The following is a 24,267-nucleotide window of genomic DNA, read 5'->3' on the forward strand; positions in this document are numbered from 1 at the left end:
AGCTGTCTCAGCAGCCACTTTTGGCTTTTAACTTGTTTATGTGTTTTGGCATAGGGAACTAGCAGTGCTCGGGTTGTTTGCTTCTCAAGCACTACAAGGGGATCTTCAGCAACAGGTTTTGATGGCCACTTTCTACGAGGAAAAAAATATTTTGAATATTTCTGTTGTTGTTAGGCTTTGCAAACATTTAGAAAAATAACGTTTTGGCCTTGGTCTTCCCTGAAGTGAAACCTCCCGGTCTGGGAGCCCGAAGCAGGGAACATTCCCCCGTCCCTGTCCCAGAGGGATGCTTGTGTTCCTTCTGTGAAGTGTGAGCTGGGGAGGAAGCCGGGAGGCAGGTGAGGAGGCAGAGCAGAGCCTTGGCATGGCCAGAGATCCTCCAGCAGCCAGGCAGGGGGCCTGTCACCGGCTCTCCTGGGGCGCACATCACTTCGTTCCCCACTGCCCAGCACTTGTGTCAGTGTGAGTGGCTGTGAGTGGTGGCGGAGGGTGGGCACCTAGAAGCAAAAAAGAAACATTCTTCTTTAAATACTAGGTTTGTTTTGATTATTTTGCTGCCTTAAAGAAAAAAGTGGCCAGTTAGGCCTCAGACACTCTGTCTTGATTATGTTATAATTTTACTGGCAAACCCAAAATATCAGAGATCTGCAAAATGAAGGCAGCACTAACTGATGGGAGCACAGGTACCATACACCGAACGTACTCCCTGATGGGTGCTGTGTACAGACCAGCCTGGATTTTTGCTAAGCCCCTAGCAGAGGCAGTATTTTTTTCTTCGATCCATGCAAAATTTCCTCACTTCCTGGTAAAACCATCCTCATTCATACATTGGCATCGCATGGAATGCCAGCTGCAGGGAGAAATTCCCATGCGGAGGAATGCTGGGGTCCGTGCTCAGACTCCTGCTGCTCCTGTGAGTTGGTATTTCTTTTAGGGGATGTAAATCTTGTTTCTAGGCATGAGCCAAACTCCTGACTAATGACTGTGAGGCATAAACATTGCCTGTGGGCAAGGGCGCCTGACTGCCTTCTGCAGAGTGCCCTGCAATCCCTGCATCCATTCTCCTGGTGCCGGTTCGGTGCGTGTCGGGGCAGGACCTCTAGCAGCCAGAGCCGCAGGGTAACGAAGGGGTTTTCTGGTTTTCGAGGTGGCTGGGTCCTCCTATCACCAGCACTCATGCTGACTTATTTTCTGCTTGCAAATATGAGTTCTGCTCATTTTTTGCCTTGCTGACAGGGAAGTTGGCTGCTTTGTAGTTTGGCAGCTCCTGCTGGTGGTTTCTGCTCCTCTGAGGAGACTGATTAATGCAGGGGTTTTAATTGTGAACCAAGTCCTGTTTCGGTGACCTATTTCCCAGCTGGAGCAGTCCCAGCCACTCTTCTTGTTCCTCTGTGGATCCTTTGTAGACTGACAGCTCTTGTGTCAAGCTAGCATGAATTTGTATTACATCACCGTTTCACTTTTGGGGTTGGATAAAAACTTGCTTTTACAGTAGTTGTGGCAGAGTCCTTTGTACCACTGGTTCACCCGCTTTCCCCGCGCTCTGCCTGGGAGCGTTAGCAGAGTCGGTGTCAGATGAAAGTACAGAAAATTGCATATTCTGGTGTGTGTGATATTTGGGAAGATGAGCCTCTGGTGTAATTTTTAGGACCCTGACTCAACCATTTCCTTAGCTGATTATGTTTAAATCACAGCACTTTAGTTCATTAGAGAAATAAGACATGACCACTGCATTTGAAGATGGCGCTGAACTTCCCGTGTCTAGGTGGCTGTGAGTCTGAGAGTTTTGGCTGGAATTCCTTGAATTCTGTGTAGATTTGAAAGCTAGAGACTTCTGACCATCGCTTGTCAGAATGTGCCACGCTGGTGATTTGAGCTGCTGCCCCCTTCTTCGGTACACCCGCATCCTCAGCAGCAGCACCCACCCATCCCACCAAACTTAGCTGTCTGTGTATATTTTTACTGGAATCTATTGTGTGAATCAGTTTCTGCTGTTTTGCTCAAATTTAAGGATTTGTCATCACCTTGAACTGCGAGGTGTTCCTCACGTAAATCCTTGTCCACCGAATCAACCTTGTACCTTAGCAATGTAAAATAAACTGCTGTTTAAGTCCATGTCAGTCCAGATTCCCCAAACAGCTGCCTGGAGGTATGGGAAAAAGCCGTGTCCTGGTCCTGGCCTAATTCAATAATCATTATTCATGCAAAGTCAGTGTTGATGCTGCATAATTTTAAAAGAAAGTTCAAAGCAAGCCTGTGGAAACCAAGCTTTCTGCGTGCTGCTGATCATTTCGTCTTGCCATCCTGGGTTCCTACTTCTCTAACGTCTGTATGGGTGACCTTTGAAATAAAGGTGCCCTGGGGCTGGCCTTCAACTCTCCTGGTGGGTCTGGGTGATGGTGGCCACCAGTGAAGCAGCTGTGCACTTGTATCATACACACCAGCATGAGCTCCTTTGAAACACACATTTAAGAGGGATTAAAGGTGTGGCTTTGTCTGATATTACTTAGATAGCTAAAATACAGTAAGGGAAACATGGGAATAAAACGGATTGTGCGAAAGCCTGTTAGGATTGAGCCACTGGCCTTCTCAAGCTAGCAGAGACCTCACTGACCCAAGGCAATATGAAGATGTTTTTGTTATAAAATTGGCTGCTGCTCTTATGTGAGGTTTGGTTTGTGAAGTTCGGTTTGGCTGTGTTAATAGATTTACTTACCAGTAGCCCCAAATGCCCTCACTGTGTGCCAGCTCAGTTGGGGCATCTTTGTCTGTAGGAAAATCATCTCTGTTGGGCATCCATCCATGCATGGTACAGAAGAAATGATGTCTCTGTTTCAGGCCTTTTAATCCGTGCTGGGGTTAAGTGATCCTCTGTGTATGTAAGGGCAGTACGTTTAATTGCTTTTCATTTCTGTCATCATTTGAAGCATGGAGAGAGAGGTTTACTTCTCTCCCATGTCTGTCTGAGGAGGTGTGAGGACCTGTGCCCTCTCGCCATGCAGGAGAAACTTAGCCCAGTCCTTTACCCAGCCAAGTACATCAAGCAGGGAAAACTTCCACGTCAGGCATCCTGAAATACAGACATCAGAGTGACAGTGCAGTGCTCGTTTTCCACCCTCATTAGCTTAGCAGAAAAGGAAGACTAATTAGCCTGTGCTGTGCTCAGTGTGGGTCTGCTGTGTGCTGTTCCTAGGAGCAAAGCCAGCTTCCCTTGCTGCTGCTGCCCTGCGCTGCGTGGCTGCCTGGGGATGTTCAGGCAGGCTGCCTGCGCACCCATCCTGCGCGGGTGCGGTGCTGCAGCTCCCACTGAGCCTGCTCTCTCTGCTGTGTGGTGGTCTCCACATCTCCCCCCGCCCCGATTTCACCCTGCAGGTAGCCCCCCTGTGCATATACAGAGGCTGGTTGGCGTTGGTGCTTCCCTGGGCAGAGAATGAGCAGCCCAGCGCGATGTAGCAGTCGTGGGGCACTCGAAGGCTCTCTCTGAACTTCTGAATTTCAAGCAGTGTCTGTCGAGCGCATGCGAAGGGCTGCGCTGGGGATTAAGAAAGGGTTTTCCTTTACACTTGCCTGTATGACATGCCCCCATACCCTTCTTGCAATGTTAATGAAAATAGTCAAAATACTGAGTGATCTGGTAGGTCTTACTGTTCCTCTTGAGGACCAGGGGTTGTTATCTTTTATAAAAATACACAGTTATTATTTGAAGCATGCTTTATGATGCTTGCTTGAGTTTCCAGTGCCATGCATAATGTGGAAAGTGACTTGACCACAAGAGATAGCAATTCATGTTAGCAATATAGAGCCCAAAGTCATTCCTGTAATGTATGAGTTTCAATTGATGCATAAACAAACATACGCAGTGAATAGGCAGGAGACCGCACGATCAGAAAAGCTGAGGTTCCTTTTGTAGTCATTTCCCCAATGTGTTGGCCTCAGCTTCATTCTTTGCTGATGTTATTTTTGGTAACTTGGTTGATTAAACATTAGGATGGGATTTGTCTCACTTCTCTTTAGTTTTAAACTCAGGTATTTTGTCTCAGCTCTCCATACCTCTGTCCACAGTCAGTGCAGCAAGACAGTCATTAATTACCTGTCCTGTCATGCCTCCGAAAGTTTAGGCCACTAAAACCTGAATTTAGGTGCTTAATTTTAAGTCGGTAAGTTTTTGGAAACTTTCACCCCAGTCTTTCTGTGCCTATTGTGTACTTTTTGTGGCAGAGGTGGGAGGATGCAGATGTCCTGTGGATGTCCCGACGATGCTGTGGCATACTGCGGTGCAGGAACGCCAGCGCCTCTGATCAAACGGGCTGTTTCACACTGGGAGTGTGAAAATCCTGTTTGTGGGACTGCTGCTGGTACTCTTCTGCTTCATCTGCTTTCAAAGCTTACTTCGTGCTTAATGACAGAAGGCTGAGCATATGTTCCGAAGGGCCGTTATTAGGAGCAATTGGTTGCAACCTTGGTAATACTGGGATTTACAGTCTCCCAGTAATCTCTGGTGCCCATTAGGGCTGAGAAGACGCTCCCGAAGGTGGCTGAGGAGCTGGAGCCTTCTGAAAGCTTGTGGCTGGCTGATGCTCAGCCATCTCCGATTGGGGATGGGGCTGCTGGTGGCACCCTGCCGGCTGGGACCTGGCAAAGGGCTGGTGGTGCCACCTCGTCATGGGCTCTCTATCGTACAGAAACACCATCCAAGAGAGCCGTCACCATCCGTGATTGCATTTGTATTTGTTATGATGGCTGTGCCATCACTTCCCCAGTCCTGTGGGATGCTGGCACCCTGCTCCAAATCAGCGGCAGCATGGGCTGGAGGGTGCCGGCCAGACCCGTGGCTCTGCATTTGTTTCTGGTGCTCGCTCTTTTCCTGTGACTTTGTGCTGCAAGGATTAACCTGCAAGTCATTCTGGCCATCCCTTAAGAGGTTCCCAAAGAGCTGGAAGGGCAGGTGAGGAGCATGGGGGAGGCTGAGGAGAAGGGAAGCACCAGGGCGAGATTTCCCAAAGCTCTCTGGGTGCATGCCCTGTGACATTGCATGGGCCCCAAAATTCAGATCCCATAGAAACATTTCAGACAAGGCTTCTAGACACCATCATTTATTTTTAAGAGCTGCAGAAGTCACGGGCCAGTGTAGTATTCAAGCACTGGGGCTGACATGCCACCCCAGTGGAAGCACAGCAGCTCCAGGAAGCGTACGGCTCCCAGGCAAGGATCGTCTCCATCGTGGGCCACGAGCTTTTGTTGGTGGTGGGACCTGTGCCGAGGCTTGGAAAGGGAGCTGACCCGGCTGCTTTCCAGTACGCTCTATAAAGCAAGTATATCTGAACTCAGACATGTGAATTTGACTTTTTTTTGACATTTCTTCCCTGAGGCATCATCAACCGTGGAAGTACGTAGTAGGGACCTGGCTGATACCATCTTCAAGTTTTGGCAGATAAGGATAATGAAGCGTGAGTATGATAAGGATGTATGATTGCTGGGAAGAATATAGTTTTCCTTGCCAACTCCAGCTAAGGGCAAGGGCTGTTTGTGATCTGGAACATGAAACTTCCTCTGGGTCTGTCTGTCAGAGAAAATGTGCTTTGCTGTGGGGTTGGTCCTGCTTCTCCCAGCGCCAGCAGATCCTGTGAATTTTCCCGTGGTGGTTCATGTGAGCCAGTGATGTGCTGAGGTGGTCCCAGCCCTGGTGCAAGGTGGGTTGCACAGGGCTGGGTCCCGCTGGCCTCTGAGGATGGCGGCTGCACAACCTCTCTGGGCAGCCTGTGCCAGCGTTGGAGCGTACTTACTGTATAAAAGGGGTTTTTGTTGTTGTTGTTTTAATGTTTAAGTGGAATTTGAGGTATTTCAGCCTGTACCCACTGCTTCTTGTCCCAACGCCATGTTGGGGGCTGGTTCCTGTCATTGTTGGTACTGGTATGGAGATTAATTCTGCTGGTCATCCCAATCATATGCTGGCTGAGAGCTTTTGCTCGCATGCAGGCTCATTTTCATTCAGTGCCATGCTCTGCTTTGGCATGAGCCTGTGAGCTGTTTAACCTAATTACCATCCCAGGGACCGTCTGAGCTCCCGGCGTGGGAAGCCGAGGAAAGCCGGAGCTCGATTTAACAAAGATATCTTCATTTCAGCACTTCTGAAGAGCTCTGACTGTGGTGTGTGCCCAAATGACTTAGACATTAAAAAAAAAAAGACTTCCAGCCGTGTGCGCCGTGTATGATGGTGCCCTTGCACCTAGGTGCCACTTGGGGTGTGTAGCAGGCTGTGCAGGTCATAAATAAATGCGCCTCCAGGTGAAGGAATTATGCAGCATGCAACAGTGGGTAAAATGTTACTGGAAAAGAGACTCCTTGGAGAAACAGCTGAAAATAGCGATTTATCTTTCGGTATTTTTAAGTTCAAATCTGTTCTGTTTACTGATTCTGCTGCCAGCCCGCCCTGCTCCTTCTGCCTGGGATCTGCAAGTCAAGGTCCTTGGTTATGTAGTCGAAGACTGAAACGTAACCGCATCCAGCTTCCTCCTCCGTAACCATCCTGACGCTCTCACTCTTAAGTAATTAAGAGTCAGTTTATAGTTAGCAATTAAGGACAGCAACTCTGCCTTAAGGAGGCCAAGGAAGAGCAGGGTAAGTTTCCCATTTCTGCGCTGGGCTGGCTGTGGTGGCACAGGGGTGCCGCTGAGCTGTGCTGCTCTGGTTGCCATGGGACAGTACCGTCCCTGCTCCCTGCCAGTATTCCAGTGAAAGTTAGGAAATCTGCTTCAGCTATTTTAAAAACTGGGACTCTCCATTCAGTAGCCAGATTCACAGGCCGATGGACACAAACTCATACAGCCTCCTCATGTGGAGTGCAGTGTTTAATCTCTTATGGAGTGCCTGGAGGCTTGTTTACTGCTCCCAGTAAGAACTGGGCTGTTAAATGGTGACAGCTAGGCTGGCTTGAGGTCTCTGCTGGTGGATCTCATCCTGGCGGCGCTGTGCTGCATAACTGATTTTAAGGGATGATTTAGGGAGGAAACGCTGGCTCTGTGTTGGAGATAAAGGCAGGAGAGGCATCATCCTGGGTTTGTGTGACTTGTTTGAAGTGAGCTACTGCCGCATAATGATGGCAGCTGTGTTCATGCTGCACAGAAGCTGGTGAGATCTGCTAAAAAGATGGGAAGTATTTTGTTGTGGGTTTTGTTTTTTTTTTTTTCTTTTTCCTAGAAGTAATGATTTTGGCTGAGTCTGTGTGCTTGGGTGTGTGTTGCATGGGCAGCACATACCTATGGGCTGGAGAGAACTTGCAGACCCCCTTCTCCAAGCCCCTTTTGCAAAGTTCAGTGATGCAGGTAACCTTGGCAGTAACATTGAAGCCTATTTGCATGACGTGCAGGTCTGTAACCGCTCTCTGATGAGGGGCATGGCTGAATGAATGTCCTGTCCTAACGAGGAGGTCTGATTCTGGATGTTAAGCTGTCAAGCTGAAGATGCTAGCTGTGCCCACGTGCAGCAATAAAACCCCGCAGGCATGTTGCTTTGCACTGCCCTGGCAGCTCCTTCTGTGCCCTGTTGCAGTTGTTAGGGTCCACATGTCGGTGTGGTCGCTGCTTTGTAAATCCAAAGCCTGCTATAAAGGAAACAGGCAGTGCTGCTGTTTTTCCAGCCGTTTGCTGAGCCAGCCTAGCGGGTTGGCACTTAAGTGAGAGAGCAAGTGGTCGGGAGGCAGCTGCCCTCTCCATGGGCTGAGGAGCAGGCACAGATCAGCTCCTCGCCCTCCTCCTTCCTTTCCTGTCCTTGGGTTTAGAGACATCTAAAAACCTCAGCAAACGGCCTTCTCTTGTTAATGGGGCTTAATCAAAAGAGCATTACCGCTTAATTTGGAGCTCTTAAAGAGCAGCAGAGCTTTCTGGAAAGGCATTAGATAGCTTAGCCTCTTTTTTTTTTTTTCTTTTTCATTTCCCCCCCCTTCTTCTTTTGTTGATATTTACAGTGTCAAGGTCATAAAAAGAGAATTTCAGGAGGGACATGGGAGGGCTGTGTGCCCTGAGCTTTCTTTCACAGGGGTGAGGTATTTGCCATTTGCCTGAGAGTATCTCCCAGGAAACCTGGTCTGGTTCTCCCAGGACATCCTGTCTGGATGGTTGTGCAACAGCCTCCTGCTCGCTGTTACCTGATTTAATTTTTCAGGACAATGACCAAGCATGTAGGGCTTACAGGGCAGCAGGTCAGATTTTCAGCTGGTGTGGAGTGATGCTGTCACCTTGCTGGAGCTGAGAGCCAGAGGAGCAGAGCTGTAGTGCTTGCCGGGAGCTTGCAGGGGGAGAACCTTTCCAGGTGACGTTGGGAGCTGGTTGACGTTGCCATGTGCTGTAGGCAGCCCAGACAAAGGTCACCTGCAGCTCCATCCTCATGAGGGGAAGGCGGTTGGTTTGGATCATGGCTGGGGTGGTAGGTGCTGCCTTCGCTGAGCTCCGCACCGAGGGTTTGTGCCAGCCGGGCTGCTCCTTGTGCTCCTGCGCTGGAGCAGGACCACTGACCTGTGTGCCCCTGGTCAGGGTTAAAGCCTGGGCTTTACAGCATCTTCCCGAGTAAATGGAAAATATTCTGGTTAACTTAGAGAGAGACGTTTATGATCAAGTAGCAGGCAGCTTCCAAAGCATAAGCTAGACAGTGATAAAATGTGTGTGTGTTCTTCTGATATCAATGTGGCCTGAGTTTTGTGAACACCCGTGGATTTTCTCCATCTCTTTGACAGTGAGGGAGTCTTTTTAAGCGCTGTGGGTAATCTGCTTGGCGTCCAGCTCCTGCTCCACCAGCGCACAAATCCTGTTTCCAACCTGCCCACCGTGTGCTGGTGCCCTGGGAACTGCAGGATGGCCCTGGAAGGCATCGTCAAAGGGACATCGGTATTGAGGCCATTGAATCCTGTCCTGGACAGCCAGCATCCTTGGTGTGCTCCAGGCAGGAGATGTAGGTGTGCGGCGTGGCTGTGTAATGCTCTGTCATGTTTCCGGTTGCTCTATAATCTATAAACATTCATCAAAGGGATTTTTGATGAAATACAAGTTTTGTCTGTTTACAGTCTTCGAACACCAGGAAAATCATGAGGTGGATATCTTGGAGGGTGAGCAGGTGAAGTACCTCTAAGATGAAAAGATTAAATCAGAAACATATTTGTGGATAAACAAAGGCCATTGTAGTACATGTGTTATCATGAGGTTAGAAATCCTGTGGGAATCAGTAATAAAGATGACCCTGGGAGCATGACAGGAGCTAGAGGGAAATCCACCAGCTGGCACATTGGAGTAAGCCCTTTGGGCAGTGAGTATTCTCCTTGTGTCCTGGCTCATCCTATCCATGAGGAATCAGAGGATAGCTTTTGTCCTGCAGTAAGGAGTGAAGCTAAGAACAGAAAATAATAAAAGAATAATATCCATTGCAGCAGGTGTGCCGTTGGATTTAATTTGCGTGCAGCACCTGCACAGAGTTAAGCCCTGTTTGAATACACAAAGTGGTTTTAGCTGTTTGTACATGGCATGTATAAAGAATTAAGCCTGTATTTCTGTATGTAGGTACCTGTGCATGGCTGGTACAGATGGGAAGTTTCCAGAAATTTGGTATTAATCTCCTTACAGAGAATAAAATAGCATCCGGAATTGCCTCATCATTTTCCAACATACATGTTTAAAGCAAGATAACTTCAGTGCACAAGTCTCTGAATTAACAACACTTTATTCGGTTCCTGTCTGAGCGTGGTGTTAGGTAATGTTTATTGTAGATGAGTCACTGACTTACTGTGAAAGTTTATTAGACGTGAATTAGAAACCATGCAAGGAAAACTGAGGTCTATGAGGTGTCAGTGACTGGCGCGCACTGGGAACTTCAGCATGCTGATCATAAGCAGGAGCCCAGAAAATGCAGTTAGGGCTTTATTTGGAAAAAGTAACTGAGCAGAAACTGTTACGGGAGAGTTCAAGCATTTATCGGTCTAACATCTACCTTTAGGACCGGTTTCGGGATGGCCACAGTAAAAGTGCTTAAAGAATAACCAATGTGTGTTTCCCCGAAGTGGAGCTTTTCCAAGTAGGGTTTCGTCCCATGCCTGGGAGCTCAGCGGGGTTTCCATGAGGCTGTGACCCTCTCAGCGTGGCACGGCCAGCCAGCATGCCAGACTGTGGTTCTTTAATCCCACATTTTGGGGAGGAGAACTGCTGGGATGAGGGGAGTCAGCTGTGTCCACACTTTGTCCTTGATGCTGCTTATATTGAGAAGAGCATCCTGAGGCTTCGGGATTAAAACCCGTGCGGGACGACTGAGGAAAGTTTGTGCTTGTAAAAATTCATTTACTTAAGCAAAGAGCTGGTGGCTTTGTAGCATCTTGGGTTGCTCTGCTTGCCTGCTACGGGAGCTATTAGTGTGGCAATAAATACTTGTAGTGAAAAATGATGGAGACTGACATAATGAAGATTTTGTTTCTAGACAAACATAAATGTCTGAACTCCCAATGCAACTTTGGTTGGTTTAGGACAAAGTACCGTGTACCGGGACCGGGTTGCAATAGTGAATTCTGGTTCTGTGAGAGGCAGGGCAGTGTTTTTGCAACATACATGCACTGTTGTGGTTGCGTTCAGGACAGCGTCGTGTGTGCCCTCGTGCAAGGAGCCGTGCACAGCATGTTGGCGTTTCGGCAAACCTCTGTGCAGCACTTGAGACCATTTCCCCGCTTGCAGCCACTCTTCATTTATATTTCATGCCAAGTTGTCTGGCAGGGCGTGTGCTGCGTAAACACTAATGTATTGTTCAGTTTGACATCTGTAGTGCTGTAAAATGTCTGGAGCAGGGAGGATGAGGAGGAGGGAGGGGGAGCTTGCCGGCAAGGGCTACCCAGGCGAGACACGTTCAAAATTAGGACACAGCAAGGGCAGCCGGTGCCCATCAAGGACGGGTTTTCTAGGAAGGGAACAAAGGGAGCAAAGACAGAGGTGTTTGCTCAGCAGCCACGCATGATCGTTGAGTCAGATCCTGATGCCTCATACTTGGCAAATACTTGGAGCCTAATACTTGAACGCTGAAAGGCAATGAAAAAAATACTTCAAGAAGGTTACATAAAAATGTGACTGGTGAACCAGCAAATATCAGGGCTGATAGTTTGAAGATGCATAACTTTTAGGCACTTAAAATTATTCATATGATATACATGTGTATATGTGCGTGCTTGTGTGTCGTATGTTTTTACTGACTCTTATTGTCAACCCAGGCAGACGTAATGTAAGGGAGCCTTGGGGGTCAGTTATAATGGAGTAAAAGACAAAGCAGTCTTGCTGTATGAAGTATTTCTCATTATGGCTAGAAAGTCACACGTCTGTGGTTTACTTTGGCTTCCCATACACTCTTCTGTCGGGCTGTGGTGGTGCCTGCAGTAGTTAGACCTGTAAATATTTCCAGTATAAACCAAAGTTTATAACCTGCTGTTAAAAACGCACTTGGGGTTGAAGCTTGGCGTATGAGTGCCTTTTCTTGTGTTTACATTTTTACGTGTAACAAACTTTCAGATAAATTCCTTGCACTGTTCATCAGGTACTTGAGTGCAGAAAAGAGACATAAATTATTTGCCATTTTTAAAAAGTGCTTATCACTTATCTACATCCTTCTGGGGAGGGTGAAGCAAGCCGCAGAGACCTGGGCTTGCTGGCGATATGGGAGGACTGTTGGGCAGAGAAGGGAGCTCAGCTGTGTGCAGGGGAAATTAAAAATAGGTACTGAAGGCAGCTGCTGCTGAAGTGAACTCTGAGCACCTGATCAGTGAGTTCACGTCTGCTTCAGAAGCAGAGGAGTTTTGTCTGAGACATGGTTTTGCAAGGAGGGCTCGTGCTGACATCCGTTGGAGACATAAAACCTGGGACCGGGATGGGCTCCAGGCTTTTTATCCCTGAGTTCATTTATTTTTCTTGGTTTATCCAGCCCTTAATATTATTCAAATGAAGATTTTGTTTCTAGACCAACATAAATCAGGGAAGCTGCCAGCCTGCACTGTTTCCTCCCCGTCCTAGGACTAAAACACAGTCGCCCTGAGGGTTTTACATGCTTTTACTTTTTATTCATGGTCCGTTTTAGATGTGCATCAACCTAAGCAGGGGCAGAAGGGTGGGCTGGGACAGACCAGCAGCCTCACTATTGCACGTACGGGTGCCTGTGCGCTCGCCTGTGCGAGGGATGCAGCGCTGGTGCACATCCCGCAGGTGATGGGGAAGCGAAGGAGATGGAGGCAGCTGGGTTCATCACCCCGCCGGAGCAACCGGCCACCCACCCACCTGCCGTGTGAAATAGTCTGTTCTCATGTTTTAAGTGGAATTTCCTGTATTTTTGTGCCCACCGTATGCATTACTGTTTTATTCTGCTTTTGGGAAGCTTTTATGCATATGTTTGTGTGTTGATGGTGTTTGGATTTTGCTGTCTGGTTGTTAGGGTTTTTTCTGTGGGTACTTTAAAATAGAATAGTTAAATTATCAGTATGCATTTGCATAAGAAACTTGCTCTGAATAAATTACATATATTTACATCCATATGTGTATGCATATAGGGGAAAGGGTGCGTTCATATATCTGAAGCTGTTCAAGCTTTCACTGAATTCAAGCTTTTTTAGTTGTGCTACCACACAAATCTAGCAGCACAATTACGCTCTTCAATGTGATATGTGTTCTTAAAATGGTAGGTTGAGAAAGGGAGTGCTTTCTTTTTTTGTCTAATGTACACTAGTGTGAAAAATACAAGTTCTTCTGTGTTTTAGAAACATTCTTACGGATTCCTGAAAGAAATAGCTATGTTTTCCTTCCTATATAGGCCTTTGGCAGAGCGATAACACAAGGGCAGGAGAGGAAAAAGAAAGTGTACATGATAACACAACCCCCGCTTTTTCTTATTTTTGTTGTCTAATTCCAAAGCACTTCTTTCACCGTATTTTTGTGGGGAGGAAGCTTCAGTGATGTCAGAGTCTATTTTTGCCGAACACCTTTAGCACAGGTACAGCACTAAGTTGAAGAGTTTCTGGGCAGCACCTTGCCCTTGGAGGTGTGGGGACAGCGGTACCAAGCTGGACAGTGTGGGCTTTGCCATTTCGCTCGTCTCTGCTGAAAAAGCAGGATTGCTGCTTGCCCTGGCTTTCACCGGGGAAGTTTCCCGCTTGTACGTGTGTGCACGACCAGGGTGATAAGCGCTGGACTGGGGTGCAGCTGAGTGCGGGCACAATTGCTCCTTTTTTTGTTTCCCGTGGTTTCTGGATAAAGGATTTATCCCTCTGTCGCTGCTGAAGTGGCTTATTGCTGCCCTTTGAACCCTATGTACATGACCCATATATTTATGGTGGGAAAAGACTTTTTTTTTTCTATCAAAGAAGTGCATGTAGGATAATTTGTGATCATCCGCTGCTTTTAAAATGGCAGCCAGATGACGTTGAGCTGGGGTTTTGTTACCCAGTGAGGTTGCCTTTGCAGACTGCTGTGACACGCCATCGCTTTAGGTGGTGGGGAAGTCAGGAGTGCTCCGCACGGGAGGGGAGGTCAGAGGTACTGCGTTCCACCAGCCCGCTGCACATCACTTCTTCCATCCTCTGGGACGTCATAAAATGGTGCTCCGGAATGTTCAGGATGTGTAAGGGTAGCATCCTTCTCACATCATTGATGCGTTGATTGGGTCATCACGGCTGGCTCCTGCCCAAGGCATCCCCTCGCCACCCAGGCTTTCCCTGGGACAGGGGCGCAGGGCTGGGGCCGGTGGGAGGCTGGTGGAGATGCACTGCAGGGTCCCTGGGAGCCTCCGTCCCCTCCCCCGTCGCGGGGCTCTAGGAGTGAGCCCGCTGCAGGGTGCCTGGGGCTGACCCTCCGCCTCTGGAAATCAAGGGGCCGTTACGCAGCACCACTTCAACTTGCCGGGGAGGTTTGCACCTTTGGAAAGAATGTGGCCTTTGAACCAGCTGTTCTTTGCAGCTGAGATTCTGTAGTCATCTTGCATTCACAGATGGCAGATGGGTTTTGGCAGCCGATGATAGGTGCTGCTACCCTTAATTTTAATTTTTCTTTTCAACAGAGTGGTTGATGAACAGCAGTATGGTTACACAGGTAGCTCTGCAACGTTTGCTCTTATTTCCGTAGGGTTTGTAGTGAGCAATGTCACAAGGGGGTGGGATCCTCTAATTTACAGTAAAGCTTTTTTTTCAGAGATCTGCATAAAAGTTTAAGAGAACAGCCACAACCTATCAGCCCGTTTGGGATAATTGTCGGGATGCTTAGACTTCATCCCTCTGTACTGCTGTGTGCCAGCGCAAGATTGAAAAAGGTTTTTATATAAAACTGGAATTTTATTTTATAATTTTATAGATTTTATTTATAAAAGAATGGAAACCCTTGTCTTCCACCATCTCCCTGTCCTGCAACACCCAGAGCCAGGGTGAGCACCGGGTGCTGTGGTCGCCTGCCCCGTGGCGAGTACACTTCTCGCCCCAGGTGACTGGGATCACGCAGGCTGACCACAATCTGTGCAAGTCCAAGCACAGCCTTTGGCGTATTTATTTTGGTTCTTGAGAAGACACTTTCTCAGACATTTCACTGAAACTACTTTAATTTTGGATTTTGTGGTTTGCCTTATCAGTATTGAGTGCCTTTGAATGATTTAATAAAGCCCCGGGGCTTGCTTGGAGCAATCTTCCAGGCTGGGTGAGTCAGCGGTGAGTTGGGCTTTGAAGCTTTTGTAGCATGAAACTATTTTTCAGTGGTGAATTAATGAGGTTTCAGCTTTTCCAAAATGTGAAACACATTAGGCCAAGTCTGAATTTTTTTAAAGGAACAAACAGCTCTGTGGCAGCAGCACTCGTCCTCGGCCACCAAAACCTTGGAGAAATTTCCTAGATGAAGTTTCAGGAGCAGCGTCAGAGGCATCGTGACTGCCCAGTTAGACCCTGCTGGCTGTGTGCTTCCACCTAAAAGGGGTTTGTGACCCAGGACACGACTGTGGCCGTGTTCACAGGGGGATGAACCCACAGTGACAGGGGGAAATGCTGGGACTCCAGCTTGCACCTGCAGCTTCGTGTGCAGCAGTCTCTGTGTCTGTGTTTGTACAACACCCAGGCTAGTATTTTTAGCGTGGGGATTAATCTCTGTGAAGAGCTTTGAAGTTAAATGCTAATTTGTTTTGAATATGCAAATGTCAATGCCGATAAAAGAAATCAGAGAAGCAAAGTGAAAGGCGCCGCGTGGAAGCTGCGTGCGGCCAGACGTGGAGGGGCTCAGGATATCCTGGAGAACCACAGTGATGGTAAAACACAGGCATCGAAACAAGAAACAAGCCTCTTGGCATCTGAGTGTCACACTTGCACATGGATGTCGTCCACCGCTGCTGCGTGGGGCAGGGACACCCGGCTCGCTCTGGGAGCATCTCCTGGCCGCGCTCCATCAGGATTCAGGGCTGATGTGCTGCCAGCAGAACTGCTGCTCGCGGGACCCGTTGTCTGTAAACACTCAGGAGGTGACTGACCTCCCAAGAAGTATTTACCCTTCCCTGCTGCTGGATTTCTGGATGGTTTAGTCCTTCCTCATCTGCTGGGGAACCGCAGGTACTCACAGTAGTTTTCTGGATCCCAGCTTTTCCCTTCGATGTGTGAAGTGGACGTTGCTGGATGACCTTCTCAGGCCCACCAAGGTGTACATGGGGAATCATGGAGTTAAAGAATTTCCTATGTTTTTTCCCAGTCGTGTTTCTGAGGATGAGCTCTGTGCAAGTGTCCCCACCACAGCCCCAGGCCATGATGACCCCCTGCACCGTGTCCTCGGAGTGGGGACGCTGCAGCCCTCTGTGGGTCACCCTGGCGAGCCTCATCCTGCTCTTCGTGGTGCTCTCCCTGCGGAGCCAGGGCGTGTTTAGGAGGAGAAGGGACTTGTGCAGTGAAAGCATTGGTATTTTTAGATCAAAGACCAGTTTAATAAAAAAAAACAGAAAAGAAGAAGGAGGATTAGAACAATAAGTACATTTAATTTTAGCCTAGCTTGAATTGCTCATAAAGTCAACGAACTTTGAGATTGCTTCACTTGCCTCTAGCTTTCCTAAATAAACACACCATAGCAGGACTCAAAAGTTAAGTAGCACAGAAAATTGCAAAAAGTTAAATTTTAATATTGTAGAAGAATATTAAGGGCTGTTTTATGGGCCAGGTCCTGGAATTAAATTTTAATACTGTACAAAAATACTGATGGTTGTTTTAGTAGGCAGCTACTGAAGTTAGCAATAGAATTTTTTCTTAAGGGTCAGAGTTAGGGGCAGGGCGAGGGATGGGACGAGGGGGTCTCCTCCTGGGCAGTGCTGTGAGCTGACCTTCTCCAGCGATGGCAGGTCGGGTGAATTTGGGGCCAGGGTCTGGTTTTCCCCCAGGCCAAACAGACCTGATAGCCACCGAGCTCCTGCACTGCAGCGGAGTGATCTGGTCGGTGTGTGTTTCACCAGGGAAGGGTTTTGAGATGAGGAATGCTGTACCAAGGCTTTAGATGTTGGATCTTTAGTAGACCTCAAGTCAGAAATAACTTAGGTGATGGGATGAGTAAGGAGGCCTCACTCATGACGGCTTTGTGGCCCTGAGTCAACATCAAGCAGCCACTGTCTCCTTGGGGTTGGTGATCCCAGCAGAGGACAAGAGCTGAGTAGGAGCGAGTCATCCGTCATAGCGCAGGCTGTACGGGATGAGTACAAGCCCCTGGCTTGCGCTGCTGCCTGTGCATGCTCTGTTCAGTAAAGAAGATGTCTCTTTGTAACTTTATAAACTGTTTTCTTTTCACGCTGACTTAATTTAGGAAATGCGAGGGAATACTTTACAAACTCTGAAATTGTATCTGACGAGGGGTGACAATGTCAGTGTCTTTATGAATACACATGAACAGAGCTGAACTGCCTATTATGTTGCTTTCCATTCTCTTTTTATTATTTTTGGAATTTGGTTACTTTTGGATCCTGGTTTTTGGGAAGATGTAGGCACCTCACAGTGCCAAGAAGTAAACCTGGATCCGTTCAGGAGCTGGTGTTCCGTTCTCAGGCTTGCTCTAGCCAGGGAAGGGGGCTGCTCTGTCTCAGTTTTACAAAGGTGGGAGGTATGGATTTGACTTATGAACCAATTTTGGATCTACTTTGTAAGAGCTCACTAGATGTTAATAAAAGTTTAAAATAGTTCAGGCTGTGCCTTATAACAGCACTGGCTGCAACGCAGAAAAAATTAAGATTGCAGCTTATCATGGTGGAGACGGCGGAGATAAAACCAGGAGAGCTGGGGGCAAAATGCAGTAGACATGGCTGTTATGAAATGTTGTGAGGAGTTGAGAAGTTTAACTGATGGGCTGGAGAATAAGCTCAGATTACGAAATTCCAGGTGGGGATAGGGGGTCCTTGAAGTCTGCAATTGCTGGAGTAACAAGCAGAGCTTTGATGTCGGTATGTAAATCTGAATCTAATTTACAAGGGCCAAGAATATTCTAAATGTATTAAAGCCCTGATCTTTTTCATCAGTGCTGTTGTGAAGCCAAAAGCTACCCGGGTTTGTTTTTCTGTCTCTCTGGTAGTAACACAAGTCAGGAATAACCTCAATCAGAGGAAGGGCGGGAGGAGAAAGTGAGCTGGGAATTAGGTCTCAGGAATATAAGATGCTCTGCTACATCTCATAGAGGAGTGGGTATTAACCTGCACCCTTCCCTGCAACTCTGGAGATAAGGTTTTCTTGGGATGACTTTATTTCGTTTAAAGTTAATAGTGTCATTATGAAAGTGGGAAGTTTAATTCTTCGCTGAAAGGGCTGCCGAATTTTGCCTTCCTCCAGCTCTGAAGTTCACAGCACCGGCTGGCTCGCCTTGCCTTGCCAGGCTGGGCTCCGCTGCTGTACCAGCGCCTGGAGCGACACAGGGCTGGCTTGTTCCATTGCCGTCCGGTGGGTAGGAGTGGGCTGGTGGAAGTGTCTCATATTTTAGGGGTCCACGTGCTCCAGTTCTTATGAAGGCATGCAGGGCTGTTCATGGGAACAAATGGATCAGGAGGACTCCGTTGTGTTTGTTGCTAGCACATTAATGTCATGATTCATAAATAAAAGGCGTGTAGGCTTACAGATGATAAGATTAATAAGAAAGAGCAACAGCCTAATGCTATTAATTAGGAATGCTTTTGCTTTTGAGTCAGTCAACTTGCTGCTATATTTGTTTTCCAAAACATGGAGCCTTTTAATTCTCATTAAATCAAGGAATAAGTTAGAAAAAATCCAGCCCAGTCGTCCCACCCCCAGCACCTAGCGTGTGGTGCTGGTCCCAGTGCGATCTGGTTTGCAGCTCAGCCCTGTAGTTACAGACTGGTCCTTCTGTTAGTGGAGCACAAATGCTGCTGGATGTGCTGGTATTTCTGTAATGTGAATGAACTCAGCCGGTTGGGTGCTTTATCCCTCTGCGGTGCATGGGCTACCATGTTAGCATTTTCTCTCGATATTGCTGATAATACGTGGTGCTGCGGGAGCGCTCTGCGTCCGAGGCCTGGGGTCACCACCTGTGGCCACCGGCAGCTCCATGGGCTGAGTTGGTGACCTTTTTCTGTGGAAGGTGACGACATGCGGATCCCCCAGGGCCAAGGGCGAAGCCAAGCACCATGGCGATGGTGCCAGACTCTTGCAAAGCTGTCTACAAAACCAGGCTTTAGTACCAAGAAGTGGAAAGGGGGGCTATGCAGTTTCCGTAGTGAATTCAGGTGCTCCGTTGACTCAGAATCTAATTTGAAAACTGTTTTTCTATGGAAAATTCTGGGGGACAGAGGTAAGAAGGTTACAACGGACAAGCCAGCTGGTTACAGTTTGTGGTACAAAATTTCTTTGGCTTTACCAGGGCAGCAAAGTGCAGCCCGCTGCTGTACCCTGAGCTGGGGAGCGGCTGGGCTCTGAGCAGGAACACCGTCCTTCCAGCCGCTGCTGGGGGTGCCAAGCTGAGATCCTGCACCAGCCCTGCTTTCCTCCGCCTGCTCATGGCCAGGAGATAACGCTGCTGTGGGGAAAGAGAGAGCGTTTTCCTGCCCTGTGCTGTACCGCTGCTCTCGCTGTCACACTGAGATGGGTGAAATCATCTCCTCGGGCTGAGGCCGAACTTCGACGTGTCCTGGTACACAGCGCTGTTACCGAGTCATCTGGCCCTGTGCTTCGGAGACGGTCGGGGCTGCCAGTTTGGATGGAGCTGGGCTTTGTTTCATAGGTTAAAAATACATATATTTCCTTGATGCGCTGTTGGTTTTATTTTTAACTCTTAAGCAATTTAATATTTTGTAGGTCTGCTAGTATTTCCCCCAGTTTTCCATCTGCTACTGTGATTAATTTAAGTTCTAGGTTTGTAATGCCAACCCAGAGCAAACGGAATGGAAACCTTACCTATATTATTTGGCACGTAGCAGTAGACATGAATAACTTAGGAATTTGTGGGGAAAAAGAGAAGTTATGTGTTTTTGGAGCCAAAATATGATTGGAAACCAGCCCTCACAGACAGCACAATGCTGGGTAGGATCTAGCTGCAGTTACTTTTGAGTGCAGTGCTCCAGATTTGTGTTTGTAGGTGTTTCTGAGGAGTCGGAAACCTCACTCGGAGGCTGTAAAGTGGCAGTGCACACCAATTTCCTACTGCCTTGCAGACATCGAGGCAGAATGATGTGCCAGAGGTTTGTTGGTTTTTTTTTTTTTTTTTTTCCTCTCTTCAGCCCTAGAAGCAGTGTGATGTAATGGAAATCTGGGGTCTGGTGAGGAAGGTAGGACTCATTTCCTAAGTCTGTGAATCTGGCGCGGGGAGGAGTGGAGCAAAGCTGCAGAGCTCACCTGGGCACAGATGCTCAGCCAGGACCAGTGGGCATCGGTGTTTTACACAGGTCTCTGTGACCTGGGGTAGTGATGAGGTGCAACAGGCAAAACCCCAGACGCAGGGAAGTTGTGCCATGGCTACTGCACGGTCCAGCACGGGAGCCATGGCACGGCCCCAGCAGCTTCTCGGTTCGTGCCACTGTGCAGTTTGTCAGACTCATGACACTGACTTGAATTAAAAATAACTTGACCAGAAATGATTATTTTAAGCTCGATCGCATTCAGTACAAGCCATACAGGCATGTGCATGGGGCCAGCCAGGGTGGGGATGCAGAGGGGCACAAGACAGTGGGGCTGCTTCAATTGCTGTTGCCACTAAAAGAAATTTGGTCTTTCACGGCCTGGGATGGGACCCTACTGGAAGGTGAGTACGCAGTGTAAAGGTGCAGCTCTTCCTGAGCTGGGTGAAGTCTGTGCTGCTGGCAGAGGGCCTCCAGCTGTGTAAGTGCTGGTGGTGACACAGGGGACAGTAAGGGACAGCCTGGCTGGGGACACAGGGGGAGAGGAGAGAGTGAGGCCATCCCTTCTGGCAACAGCAGGGATTTAGATCGTATCAGGAGTGGGATAGTTATGCTATCAAAGCCCTTCAAAGCATGAACTCTTAATAAGGGTAAAGATGGAAAGAGAAATTGCAGGTCGTAGACCTGTAGTTCACTAAATAACAGCGGTATGTGTGAAGCCCATAGCTGTTAAGAGCTGGAAGTGGCCAGGAGGCATTTGTGAGTCATTTCACTGATTCACAGAGAACAAGAAATGCAGACTGCTCGTGCTTCTGGTTGGTTATGATTAGACTCAAAACTGTTGCAACTGGTAGGGTCAAGCCAGCCAATTCAGTAGCCGCCTTTGCCATAGCTGCTGATGCAACAGCTAAAGGTTGTGCAATTAGATATAGTACACTTGGATTTCAGAAAGCCAATTGGTATAGTGCCATGCATAAATATAAAGAAAATATATTACTTCCCATTTCAGTAAAAATAACACGTAGTTTTCCAGCAGGGAATGGTTAAGGGTAAGACCAACTGAAGAACAGCATTAGTCCAGGTTTTAGAGAAGGGATGATTTACACCTGTGTTATGTTGTACAAAGAAACAAGGGTTATTTGGTACAGCCCTGATGAAGGTGTTTGCTGAGTGGGGGCTGGTGTCCTGGGACACCGGCCTCGAGGCTGCAGGAGATCTGAGCCAAAGGACAGGGAGCTCCGGGGGATCACAGACTCACAGGACGATTTGGGCTGGAAGGGACCTTAAAGCCCACCCAGTTCCCAGCCCTGCCCCGGGCAGGGACCCCCCCCAGCCCAGGCTGCTCCCAGCCCCATCCAGCCTGGCCTGGAGCACTGCCAGGGATGGGGCACCCACAGCTGCTCTGGGCAGCCTGGCCCACCGCCTCGCCACCCTCACGGGGGAGAATTTTTTCTAACATCTGATCTACATCTGCCCTGTCAGCTTAAAGCCATTCCCCCGTGTATGGCTGCCTGCCCCTTGCAAACAGTCTCCACGCTCAGGAGATCTGATTCAGCAGATGTCTCATAGATGGGGACAAAGGTGTGTGTGGTGCAGAAATAAGCCTGCACGTTGAGCGGAGAGCCTCAGTTGTGAGTGAGAACGCCTTGCAGTAGTTTCCAGTAAACTAGTGCAATTTGATCCGGTTGCTAAGAAAGCCATTCAAACTGATTTATGTATAAAACATTAAAGTTAATGTCAAACTGACTCTGCCAGCGTGAAAAGCCCTGGTCCAAGTGCATTCCCTCCTGGTCCAAGTGCATTCCCTTCTTACCGCGTGAGAGATGAGGCCAGTGGGGCAGCAGAAGCAGTAGTTTCCTTCGCAGTTCTTTCCAGAAGAGATGAAGGAAGGACTAGAGGGGGTGCTGGGGTGGACCCTCCGTGGCGGGTCCTGTCCATAGCATGGTAATGGGCTTGAGCACAAGCAGGTTTCAAAAGTGCTTTAGATCTCTTACTGAGAAGTGAGTAGGTACAAATCATCCGCTGCTTACATGCAGGCATTTGAACCTGGTTGCACACAATGTATTCATAAATAATTTTACCTGTTGGACCAGGGCAGGGGGCATCCAAAGTGGATTGCAGAAATTGTTGAAATACATGAAATGGTTGTGTGCAGCAAACCGTCGTGGAGTGGAGGAGTTCACATTTTGGAATGAGATCAGATTTAATTCATTTCGAAACAAGATCAGTGGAACCTGCTGCCTGGGTCTTGTTTTCCCTGTTTCAGGCTTTCATCCATACTGAACTCTTGCCATGACTGAATTCTGCAAAGGTTTCCAGGCAGGTTTCTTGTCTGAGCGCCAGCCTGGTTGGGTAAGCTGATTAGCTGTAAGGAGATTAGAGCTTGACAAGGGGTGTATTGCAGGTAAACAGTGAAGCTCTTCCTACAGCTGAGATTTAGCGTAGCTATGAAATATGTTTGCATTCTCAGAGGTAAGGAATGGTGCTTGAAGAAGCCCCAGGAAAAATACCAAGAAGTACATTAAAATGAGGAGTAAAACTGATAAGGCATATGGTGAGAGACTGAGAGGAGAACCAAGCCCAGATACAATCAAAGCCTATAAATACTGTCAGCATGACAGCACAGATGAGCAAAAGGAAGAGCGTTTGTTATCTGATGGAAAACAAGCTTTAGGAAGAGCAGTCATCACAGCAGTAGGGTGGTGGAGGGGATCCCCAGGAGCGGGTGGCGCTCGTCAGCTGGGATGGAGGGAATGAGGTCTTGTGGAATGATAGCAAATACATCTGCGACATGCAGACAGTGAGATCGGCTGGAGACCCGTGCTGTCCTCGCCTCCCTCGGTGGGCATGCACGGACCAGGAGGTACAGCTGCACCAGAGGGGTCCCTCGGGGGTCTGCGGTATTCCTGGTAAGGAGAGACGTTTGCTGTCACACCAACAATGTGGAAGGACAGTGTTCGGGGCATGCATCGCTGTTCCTGCCTGTGCTCCAGTGCTTTTGGTGGTAGCTGCATTGTGCCAGTGCCCCGGGGATGCCCTCAGGTGAGGGGGACCCCTGTGGCAAGCGTCATGCGGGGCTGCTCCCTCCGGGCATGGGGGGGAAGGTAGGTGGCTGCAGCTGGAGCAGCCCCAGCCCCACAGCTGCCTGCTCCCAGGGCTGGGCTGGGAGCCTAGCCTGCCAGTTAGCCAGGCAGCTGGGACGTGAAAGGCCTGGGGAGGTGTGGGGGAAGGTGGTCCTGCGTTATACCCAACTGCTGGAATATGAGCGGGGAAAGTCTTGTCTTTGCGATGGGGATGTAGCGCTCAGCCACAGAAACTGCTGGAAAGCTTTGCTGCTGGTGGCCAGCCGCTGTCTCTCAACCTCTTGGCTCGCCTTCGGAGTCCCCCATCCCCCAAAGCTCGCCTGGTTGTTGTGGTGCCCGTCAGTGCCACACACGCCATCCCTGGCACAGGGGTTGCCCTTGGCTCCTGTGGTCCCTGCCTGGGGACTTGCATTTTGATTTTATAGCGTGCTGTTCAGGGTGAGCAGTCTCAGGTGGCAGCAGGCTGGGCTGATCGTAACAGATGCTCTTGTTGGGGTCTGTGGCAGCTTGGGCTGTCTGCATCCCTACTCTTCCGTTTGTGCAAGGAAGAGGAGGGCTGTGTGAGTCCAGCTGTAGCAGAGCATGGGTCCAGGAGTGTTCCTGAGGATCCCCAGGGCAACCTAAATCTGTAAAACTGCCTGTTGCAGAGCGTGTGAAGACGTGTGCTTCTAGAGCAGAGTTTCGGTTCCTAAACACTAATTTATTGATTACTGCTTCACTGCAGGCTTATTTAGCAGCCTTTGTTCTGGCCTCTTTCTGTGCCTCCCGCAGCTTTTTTAAAACTAAGCGTGGAAGGGTAGTGCCTGCTGGCACAGGAGGTGTGCGCGGCACCAGCCTGGCCCGCTGCGGGGTGCAGTGCTGCAGGGACCGGCCGGCGCTTTGCTCCCATCCCGGCAGCAGTCTGGGATGGGCTGCTGGAGGCCTGCGGTCCTGAAGGGTTAACTGGGAATAACTGGGGCTGCTCTGGGAATGCGGGCCGGAGGGCCCAAGAGGTGCTGGAGACCAAGAGGTGCTCAGCAGGTTTTTCATTCAGCCACTTCACCCTTGCAGGGGTGATAGGGAGGCTCTCCAGGCTTGGTGTTTGTGAAGCTCTTGGCGTTCCTGGGTTCTCCAGGAGTGTAAGCACGACAGTTATGCCATGCATTTAGAGACACGGCTCCTGGGAACACTGCCGAGGGAGCGAGTAGCCAGCCTGTGCTGCCCTACCCCAGGCAACTGCCCATGGAAAGATATCTCAACTGACATCAAAGGAGCCAGCGAACGATAGGCATCGTCTAATTGCTGCCTCTCCCCTGCCTTCTGACTCGTTACTGCAGGTTGTCATTCACAGTCTTGGGATTGTGCTGTTTGC

The 24,267-nt window shown here is 48.9% G+C and overlaps 1 protein-coding gene across 13 annotated transcripts in view; it reads left to right on the forward strand.

Annotated features, from left to right (window-relative positions):
- Positions 1 to 24,267, forward strand: part of FMNL2 (formin like 2) — a 152,851-nt gene that overhangs the window by 55,997 nt on the left and 72,587 nt on the right. The window lies entirely within an intron of this gene.

The sequence above is a fragment of the Falco cherrug genome, chromosome 8, assembly GCF_023634085.1.
Source record: "Falco cherrug isolate bFalChe1 chromosome 8, bFalChe1.pri, whole genome shotgun sequence".
NCBI classification, from domain to species: domain Eukaryota; kingdom Metazoa; phylum Chordata; class Aves; order Falconiformes; family Falconidae; genus Falco; species Falco cherrug.